The 10934-nt window shown below is 47.4% G+C and overlaps 1 non-coding gene across 1 annotated transcript; it reads right to left on the bottom strand.

Moving 5' to 3' along the window:
• Positions 1-9159: 9159 nt before the first annotated feature.
• Positions 9160-9231, bottom strand: Trnac-gca (transfer RNA cysteine (anticodon GCA)). The gene has a single exon. It is a non-coding gene; the product is annotated as a tRNA-Cys (tRNA).
• Between the last annotated feature and the right edge of the window lie 1703 nt (positions 9232-10934).

Genomic DNA, 10934 nt, shown 5'->3' with positions numbered 1-10934 from the left:
AAACCCTACAATCAATACATCAATATTGGAGTGGCAGGACCTTCCTTAATGTATCCGTCGCCGCATGCCATTGATCTCCTTAGAGAATGCCGCCTTCTACGCGACCGCAAATAAATGGCCTCAAAGAGTGCTGCACTGCCTCCGCCTCAATGTGACGTACACCGGCAGCTTGAAACTTGGTTGAAGGAGATTTGTCGCCGCCCGTAGTCGTGACGCGCATGGGAATTGAGGAAAGTTCCGCAACATCTGCCATCGATTCGCCTCAGGGCTAACACCAGCCACTAGCTAACGGTCTTACGGGTAAAGTAGAGGAGGGCTTGACAGTACCACTACCTTGTGGCCTGAGCCAACCGGGACAATTCATTTCAAAGCAAAGCTTTTCTCTACCCCCCCAAAGGGTTCTTTCGCGACCGTTGGTGTCAACAGAAATCTCCCGCGAACAAATAAAATAATTCCCTGGCGCCGCCAGGAGTCGAACCTGGAACTAATAGAGTACCAAGGCGAGAGCCCGTTGTCTTACCGATTTAGCTACGAGCCCACGCGGAGACGGGAAGGCAGGTGGCGTACTCATCGAGCGCATCTACGGGTTTACCCCCTGCATTCTCGCTGAATGCCACGTGATAGCGTCACGCGACCTCTCGCACCGCTGTGCACTCCGCCCACGGAACGTCTAGCGGCCCTGCGCGCGCTTTGCGGGTGTGCTATAAATTACAAAAATTAAAGGACGCTTACACCAACGCATAGCATCTCACTTCTAGTTCTCCAATGTGGTAAAGCCTGTGGCCTCCAGTGTTGACGTAAAAAATTACTGCTCCTTGTCGTCCGCACTCACACGAAACAACACGTCAAGGAATACATTCAAATACTCCTTGATGGCCAGCACGAATGCTACCCTACGGCTTATACAATCCCGCTCCCTCCCACACCCGACGTATCTTCACTTGATGCACCCGAATCGCTACGACGCTGAATGTAAATTTTGCTCAGAAGTCGGAGCAGTCCGCCACATAACGGGGGTGTGCGACTTTAGCCCTGAGCACCCTCCTCTCTTTCCGCCAACTACCGAACAAGAGCAATGGGAGATGCCCGCTGCCCAGACCCTCTCCGCCTATCCAGCTTCAGCTGGTGCACAGGTGCCGCGCACTGCATATGGGCTCCAGTGAAGAAGGAACCACTCCCCTGGGCCGCACTCTGTGCCGTTGAGAAATCTGAATAGAAGTTTTTCCTCCTCCTTCTTCTCCTTACCTCCTCCTGTGCCGCCGTCGCCACCGCTGTCTATGCCTCCGATCTCGCCGCCTCCGTCCGCGGCGGCAGAAACGGAGAAGTGACATCGTTTAACACCGGGTTTTAGCTTCCTTTTTTTATAAAAAAAGAGTTTCCACTCATGTGCTAGATCAATACAACTCAACCAACCACCGTTCATACATCATGCATTGATTTAATCCTTACCAAGAATATCTCTTTGAAGTAAAAACGGGTGTGGTTAACGGCATTTCACTTCTCTCTTGTTTCAGCATTTGTAGAACGTCAGGAAATTTAAGTGACGCCGCGTGGGTAATCGTTGGGGGTGCCGTTTATAGCTTTTCTGTCCAACCACATTCACATGGTGGATTGGCCTGAATTTTTTTTCACGAAGAAAAGGTTTGCTTAACTTAATGTCGACTTTTGTATCTCCTAAAATCAATGAACGACTTGAATTATGTACTCTTTCGCGTCGTCCTGAATGTTTCTTTGTTCCTTATGCATACCGCTTTTTCTCCGGACTAAATTAATCGTTTGTTGGTTTCTATTTTGGACTTGTTTGAAACTCCTGTTGCAAACATCGCAACACTTCCTGCGATTAAAAAACCGATCAATTTATCTTTTGCGTATAATATCTGTAGGTGAAACTGCCATTAGTAAGGCCAACACTTCATCGGAGAAGTGTCACGATTGACGTGTAACCGCTCTATTGATGTTCCTTAGTCAATCCCTCAACCTCTGGCTATGTTCGCTACCATGATTGCGAAACTGAACGTCTCTCGCCGCCGTCTGTTCAAACGGTTTTCAGGTGTTCTAATGCCTATCAAATATCAAAATTTCACTAATCAAAGAGCGCTGTTCTGAGTTTCTGTACCTAATCGGCTGTGCATACAAGGAATTTTATGCTAATATAAATCGCCACTGTAACTTCGTTGTATAAACACTGCTGCATTTGGGGAAAAACGCCAATCCTTAATTATGGCTTCCTTACAATAGTGATGATGTTGATTATATTATTAGCGTTTCAGCGCGTACCGACCTCAACCTCATCAGCATTGCGATAGCGCAAACATATGAAGCCGTACCGGTGAATCAAGCCTACTGAGTAAGTCTGCTATGATCATACACTGACTGCAAGCAAAACCATATCATGAAGCTGAAATACTCTCGCAAATTTGCGCTCACCTAAGAACAAAACGTTACACTTTCGCTATTAGAGTTACTATAAAGTCGCAACTACATTTATGCTGCGTACTCCTACCCTGAATAAACAATTGGATGCTTAAAGACAACTTGTTTCGTGGCATTGGTGCGATAAAAGAATTGCAAATGTTGCAGAAGGCCGCAACATTCGGCCGGTTTTTCTTCTGAGTGTCGGCCGACTTTTAAAAACATTTACAAATCAGATGTATCCTGTTAACAGCGAAAAATGAGCAGCAACAAAAAGCGCTTAAAAATATGACGTTGCTTTTTCGAAGTCGCAAAAATAATTCTGTTGTTTAATTAACAAGTTATGTAAAATACAATTGTTATTTATCTATCCCCTTAGCATTGCCTGTCTTTTCTTTTCCTTTTTAGAATTGAGACCCTGCACATCATTAGGCTGATGTATTCAGAAAGATGTAATCGCAGGGTATGCGTATGGTGTTTAGTGCTCGATAGCACGGAGGGGTAGCAAAGGGCTGGCGAGGAAATCACTATTTGTAGAGAGCGCTGATACAGCCGGTGTTAAGCCATGATTTCGAAATAAGCGGCCGGCCCATGTGGACGCCGTTTTCTCCAGCCGTCGTGCGGTGCAGAACTCTAAAAGCGGAGTTGCAGCGGACTAAGCTGGAGCTTACTTATAACGGAGCGCGAACGGCCGCCAACGCTGAATCTTTTTTGCCGTACCTTATAGCATCCCGTTCTTGGCGGGGAAGAACGCCATCACCTCTCGAGTATTTGCTGGGAAGATTCGGGTAGAGCGTTACTTTCCTGAGATATAACTTTCCCACATCAGAAGTATGCATATTTGAAACATTTTCACACACTTTTATCGCTGTTGATGAAAATACTAACGGTAAACCACCATCAAAATTATTACCTCGGTGCCGTCGCATCATCCAAACACGTTTGCGAAGTTTTCTGAACTCTATAACTGCATTGCTTCATAATGTAGAAGAAAAATTTCATTAAGGCAGCGTCCCTCAATCCACTCATTTTTCCTGCTGGCCCCACCTAAGTTAGTAAGCGATCAATGTTTGTTCAGCGATTACCGGGTGACAATGCTAAGGCTGCTGCTCTGTGGAGGGCATCCTAAGTCCAGGATTCGCTGCCTTCTGCTGGCTGCTCGGGCCCGCGTCACCAGGTATTCCTGGATCTCAGGGTCCGGGATGTAGAGGCATGACATCCACTGCTCTTCGGTTGGGCTGGGGTTGGCTGTGCGGTCTGCCGTTTGTGGACGCTACCGAACCTGGTGATTACTTATCCTCTATTTTTACTTATTCTCCAAGCAAACTATCAGTATTTAACAAAAAAATCGAATGTGTCTTGCCGTCCCAAGAACAAGTTAGCGCCAGTGAATGCGCCTAGTTATTCACGTCGCTTCCCTTTCGAATTAACTTACAAATCCCCTTTCACTATTCTCTCCATGCCCAACTTTGGGTTTATAATCAGCTCGATATTATTACAAAACGACCCACACAAATAGACTTCTTTTTCAAGAGGATACGAAATTAACTTTCTAGATTTAAATGAACCAAACAGGCGTGTGCTCTTTACGACTGTTCTTTCAGGTATTATAAATGTCGAAGCTTTTGGACGACCGCTAAACGAGTTGGGGCTTCCGTTTCTCAAGTATTGTGACGCATCCTATACACCAAAATAATGTTTCATTCATACACAAAGCGTGCTTTGAAACGTCAGGAAGCCTGTCGTTTACACGGACCCGATGAACTTTTTAGATGCTTTAAAGTTTTTATTTATTCATTCCAGAATTTATTCCAGCAAACCTGCTGCGCTATAAGGCATTTTCGCAGGGAATGGAGGTACAAACATAAAACAGGAGGATGAAACATAGCCACTTTCTGTCCCGTAACCGCTGCAATGCTAATGTTTGGGGGCTCTAATACATGCCAGCATAAATGAACGTTGCTGTCATTCTATATTTATACCAGGTTTCTTATTCGCTCGGAAGTTTTGATTAGGCAAGAGAACGTACAAAAAAATTACCCCATCTTACCACGTGGGAACCCCAGGGTATGCAAAGCCATTGAGTAGTAGCGTGTTAATTGGTTGCTAGAGCAAAGACACGTGTAGTAGCGTATTAAATGTCTTCTTTATTAATCGAGTAGTGGAGAACGTTTTGCGGCTTCTCGTTCTCGAAGCGAGCAATCCGCTGTTCGACGCTGGCGTTTCGAAGCATTGTCACGTTGCCGAACGCCATCTGGATCAGCTAGTCGCCCCTGGCGTTTCAAAGCGGCTTCTCGTTCTCGATGAGAGGAATCCGCTGCTCGACGCTGCCGTTTACTTTCGGTGTCGCGAGCTCTCCTCTGTGCAGCCTTTTCTTCGAAGGTGCTCGCGGTTCTGACAGTGCGCTGGCTGGCGCTAGTTGAAGGTCTGCCAGCCAGTTTGCTGACGGAATCGTTGGCCTCCATTTCCAGTCATCGGACGGTGCAGTACCCAAGAAGCAACTGAGCGGAGCGCGGAGGGGGTTTATTTGCAGAGCAGAGGGGGCGAGAGGAGGAGCAGCGCGCATGCGCGTGATGGGACAGCTGGTGGGGAGCGGGGAGACGAGGAGCAGCGCGCGTAGCAAACAGGCGCTGTGGATAGGAGCAGCAGCCAGTGCTGGCGCACAGTGTTGCCGTGTCTTCCTGAGCCTGCACGAGACGAGCCGAACGGTGAGGAGGAGAGCGGCGTTATCAGAGCTGTAGTGGAGAGGGGGCGCGGAGGAGAGGTGCGGACGCCGGACGACGGAGGGTTGACTAGGAGATGCCGTTCCCCACCAGATCCACAGCGGCCGAGCTGGCAGGGCTACACTTGGCCGCGGACATGCTGCGAGAAGACCCACCGCCAGCGGCCACCATCTTCTGCGACTCCCGGCCGGCGCTACTTCGCCTGAGGGAGGACTCTACACCACGGGGGCGAGGTGGCCACCTCGTGATGACCCTGGTTGCCAAGCTGCGCGACCTACAGGGACAAGGCTGCAACCCCCGACTGCATTGGCTTCCTGCCCACGTCGGTATACCGGGGAACGAGGCTGCAGGCGATTTGCCCAAAGCAGCCCACCACTCCCCAACTGCCCCAGTTTCCGCGTCCCTGGTGCACTATGATGTTGCCAGGGACGTCCCCAGGCGTGAGGTGGCAGCCCACCACCCCTGCAAACAAGTGGCCACCAGCGAGGCCCCGCGACTCCTTCCCACCAAAGGAATAACCCAGACTGAGCAGTCCCTCCTCCTACGGCTCCGCACCGGATGCTACAACACAGCAGCACGCCTCCACAGGCAGGGCCGCAAGGCCACACGCAGCTGTGCCCACTGCCCCGACCCCGAGACACTGGATCACGTCCTCCGCTCCTGCCCTGCGTACGCTGGTGCCCGGAACAAACTAGTGTCTGGATTCCGGTGGCTGGGGCTACCATCAAGCACCGCAGAGGACATCCTGCATCCTAGGGGGCCTTTCATGCTGCACCGGGAGGCCTTCACGCTGCTCCTCTCATACCTCGACGAGTCAGGCCTCAACACCCGCCCATGAACTGTAAAAACCAGATCCCACCGGCCATCCACCCCCTGTTAGCCCTCTTGTGTGCGTGGCTGTGTATGTGTGAGTGCGTGTGCGTGTAAATAGGCTGCAGGTAACCTGAGAGCGTATGATATAGTCTGTACATAGCCTTTCATACATAGTCTGTACATAGCCTGTTATCATACCTAATTAACAATTCCCTCCCACTCCTTCTTCCCCCGGCGAGACCTGTGCCCTCTACCGAGAGGCAAAACTTCGCCCTGTAAATATCTTCATATTAATAAACACATTCTCTCTCTCTGCATCTAAAAGAGTTGCAGTTCGAGATTGCGAAAATACAAGTGCCACCCGGAGTGAAAAAAGGGAACCCCGCCTTCCTATCTCGAGCTGCCGAAAAGGGCGTTTCTGATTGATTGTAGGGCTTAACGCGCCAACGCAACGCAGGCGATGAGGCACGCCGTAGTGGAGGGCTCCGGATTAATTTGACCACCTGCGGATCTTTAACGTGCGCCGAAATCTCGTACACACGGGCGTTTTTGCTTTTTGCCTCCATCTGAAAAGCGGCCGCCGCGGCCGGGAATCGAACCCGCGTCCTCGTGCTCAGCAGTAAAAAGGGCGTTTCTTGTCGCGTGGACATGTATGCAACGGTCTACGGTGTCCCAAAGGCCACTTTTGCAACCGTAATTTTGTTTCATCAAAACAGGCGCATGAATGGATCTGTGCCGTCATCACAAATCGTGCTGGGCTGAGTGGTGTCAAAATTCTTCACGCCACGCCGGCATCAAATTCTTTCGGATCCCGGCGCACGAGAGGTGCGACCTGCATGCTGCTGGTTTTGTTTTTCTACGCTTGCACCACATAACAAGATGTAGTTTCGGCAGTATCTTTACAGTTTAATTGAGCATACATGTGTCTATTCTTTTATTACATTCCGGTTGTCTTTTTTGCGTCTTGAATTGAACATGACATGCGCGGCAGAGCATCTCGCAAATAATAAAATGACTACATAAGCTACACATGTTTGTTTATACGTGCGTTTTTATTTTAATGTGATTCGGTAGTGTGTCTCGCATTTTGGCTCAAGTGAATGCAAGGTATGCAGACAAATGTACTTGTAACACTGTATTCGATAACTAATATAATAGTCTGAGCTTACCCGCACTCTTTTTACTACGCTTGTATTGCCTGCGTTGAAGATCTTTTGGTAAGATGTGTTCTTATTGTTGTTGTTGATGATGATATTAGCATTATTATTTAAGACATCTGCCATAGACGTTCGGCTCATAGGGAGGGTCCGTAGTTTCGTAGCGTTTGTTGTTACCACTATGTAATTAAGCAGGAACTGCCGGCATAGATTATTAACACCTGTGAGTTTGGACGGTAGCTATTTATTTGTAGTGTTTCAATTGTGTGTTTGGGGTTTTGGTTTCCCGTGAATCCGCCGCATATTGCACAAGGAATTTGTCGCAATAAATATACATACCAATTACAAACTGTATATGTTTAAAAGGACAAGCATAGTTACAATAATTACAATACTTATACTTTTCATTTTGCGTTTCAACTCCATGGTTTGAGTTTCACCTTTAAGTACAATTACAATATATTCACAAGAACATCATTACGGCTATAAGACGACAAATAAATACACAATGCAGGCTTAACCTGTTCTAATAAGTTATTACAGGTTTTTCTATAAGGTATTCATTACAGGTGTACTCCAGGGCCCAAGAAACACCAGAGAAATAGGCTGTGCGGGAGAGTATATAGTCATGAATAATTGTTTATAGATGCTGGTGTACCCGCCGTGGTGGCCGCTTTACTGATGGAGGCGAGAAGCAACACCTCCCACGTGTTCGAGATTTCTGCGAACGTTAAAGATCCCCTGGTGGTCGAAATTAATAGGGAGCCCTCCACTACAGCGCGCACATCGCGGGTGTTGCGTCAGCTCGCTAAACCCTACAATCAATCATCAAGAGATCCTGGTGTGGGATGGCTGCTGTTGCCTGCAGAAATGCATTTCGGATTTTGAGGAAAGGTGGGTCGTTGCCACGGAACATTAAGATCGCGCAAATAAACACTTGTATCCGCGGCTCTAAATATTAGAGGTAGTTGATAATTTAAAATTGTCCTTCACGATTGCTGTTCTCACAAGTCTTTGTAGCAAAAATCACAGTAAGAAAAACAATCGAAATTTATCATATAACACTTCTTTAAATAGATATGGCAGTTTTCACTCAAAAGTATCTTCAAAAGAACACTCAAAAGAACAAATAAAGCTAGTCTTCATTCTAACTCAAAAAATACACGCAGGCGTGTTGATGTTCCAGATCTGCGTACGACTCCAGGATGCGAGAAGGCCGGACCTGGATCATTTACCACCTCGTCAGATCTACAGCAGCTACCGGCTGTGCTCTACCCAGTTCACCAGCAGAGACTACGAGGACCTTGGACAGACCAGGGACTGGACAGTAGTGCACTGGCTTGATACCTATTTATTAACATGCTGCCATGGGCCGTACGCTTTTGTATACGACTAAAAGCGTAGAGTATCCAAGTTGTGTTTTTCCTTTACGAATGGTACATTTAAGCAATAAAACATTAAAAGCTCAGACCTTTGTTCTTGTCTAGTTTGTGGGCCCTAGCAAACTAAAACGATGCCGTACTGAGAATAAGGGGAGCAAAAAGAAGTGGATTCGCGAAACTCCATCCCTCGTGACACAACAATTGTCATTTTGATCATGACGCGGGTTGCACAACCGAAAGTAGGTCACGCGTTCGCCATCAGAATATCTTCCACGCGCTCGATTTACCTTGCTTTTCCCTCCGAATTGAATTTGACAGTAAATCGCTGCCCCTAACGCTCTGCTTTTTAGTCCTCATCAAAGTGGCGTATACCAGTGCGTGTCTGCAAAGCACCACATTTTGTTAGAACCATCCAAAACACCAGTCGATTGTCCTACGCTGCAAGAAAATATTGTTGTCCCGTGCACGGTATGTGAAGTTTCACTCCCCTGGTCATACTATCTAAAAAGAATGCAAACTATACCTCGAAGGTGGCACCCGGGTTTAAACCAGGGACCTCTTGATCTGCAGTCGATTGATCTACCACTGAGCTATGCCTTCGCGCCGTGACGAGCACCAAAACTTCCTGATCAAGGACATGTTATATAAAAAGAATGCCAAAAAGTACCTGAAAGGGGGCACCCGGGTTTGAACCGAGGACCTCTCGATCTGCAGTCGAATGCTTTACTACTTAGCTATTCCCCCCGTTTTTTTTTTTATTGCCGGGTTTCAACTCCAAACCATACCAGAACTAACACAACACAGCATTCACAACATTACAAGGTTAAAATTGCCAGCCGACGGCTCGTTAGGCGGGCGGACTAAAATCTCTTGAGATTCACCAAGGCTTACAGGACCCATAAACATTCAGGTTTTTCGGTCTGGGCTTTATATGCATCGCTAACTAATGCAATGCTGTCGATAAAGTACTCTCACGCATGGCGTGCGTTGGGGTCTGCATGTCATAAAGCCATCCTTGTCTTCCACATACTATGCAGGCTTAAAGCCATAAAGATGTCATATGGCACCCCTTCAGTGTTGTTAGTCGGCAAGAATCGCATGCTGTGAGGTGTGACAGGTAGGAACGTTTTTAAGGTGAAGCGCAGAATGTCCCAGTGAAAGACAGCATCTGCACAATCTAAAGAAATGTGCTCCACCATCTCAGGTTTTCGCCACATGTGACAGTTAATACCTGAAGGGACAAAAAACCTTTTTCTTCCAGCCAAGGCATCAAAGTCAATGTGTTAGTGTGAAGCTGAAAAAAGAACGTTTCTACCGATGACCGTACCGACATAGCCTTGACTCTTTTCAATAAGTCCTTGCCGCACCCTGAAGTGTACATTGATCGGTACAAACGCGTGGGTGGTGTAACAACGACCATGTCTTTGTACAATTTCTTACGTGTTACAGCAGGCAAATAGGTCACCGAGAAGCGCATTTTTAGAAAATTAACAGCCCATACCACCTCCCGCACGAATCCTTGCACACCTGCTCCTCTTGTGGGATCCGCCAACACAACGTAGTCCGGCAAGGCATCTATAAGTCGCACTTGCAAGACTGTTCGGAGAAAATCGTCGCGTTGATCTTTCAAGAAGATAAACCTTGATACGACCTGTCTCAAGAAGAGGTGAGTGAGACCGACCCCTACAGCCTTCACTGAGCGAAACATGTTTGTGCGGCTCGTACGTTCCCATATAGAGCCTCAAACAAAGACAGCAAACATTCGGTGTTTTGTACGCTTACATGCGACATACATAAGTCCTGCAAGACGAACCAGATCTTTGCCACAAAAAAATAAATTACATACGGTAGCTCGCGAAAATATAGACAGGTCATGTCCGCCCCACTTCGACGTTTTGTCTCTGTGCTGACATTCCGCGCAGCAGCGGCCTCTCATAGCCATTTATTTATTTCTCCGCTATCTTCATCTCTCTCGTCCTCTTCCACGCTCTTTCGTCCCCTTTCCCTTCCCACACACAGAATAGCTGGCCGACCACCAGGCCGAACTTTCTTTGTTTTTTTCATTTCAATAAAATTCCTCTCTCTCTTGACACACTGAGTTCCTTCCGCCCAGTATTGTGTCGTATCTTGGTAGTGCTCGAGTGGTACGCATGGGTATTTCACTGGCGTGTCGATCCAATGAACTTTTCCAAGTAAATTTTGCTTAGACCCCCAGTTTCCATGCGACAACCCGATACATTCGTTCCAGTTTATCACACTGCCAGTCGTTTTGCAGAACATTGTTGCGTCCTTAACAGCATCGTTTATACTTTCTGTGTCAGCACAGATAGCGGCGAAGTCATCAGCATACGTGAGGATTTTTACTTCACTTTCGTGCAGCATGAAACCGTGAATTGCATTATTGTGGAGAATTTTTAAGCAGAAGGGTTCGAGGTAGATTGCGAAAA

The sequence above is a fragment of the Haemaphysalis longicornis genome, unplaced genomic scaffold, assembly GCF_048455015.1.
Source record: "Haemaphysalis longicornis isolate Haplotype H1 unplaced genomic scaffold, Haemaphysalis longicornis Haplotype H1 scaffold_2, whole genome shotgun sequence".
Lineage (NCBI taxonomy): Eukaryota > Metazoa > Arthropoda > Arachnida > Ixodida > Ixodidae > Haemaphysalis > Haemaphysalis longicornis.
This window is presented reverse-complemented; position numbering and strand designations above follow the sequence as displayed.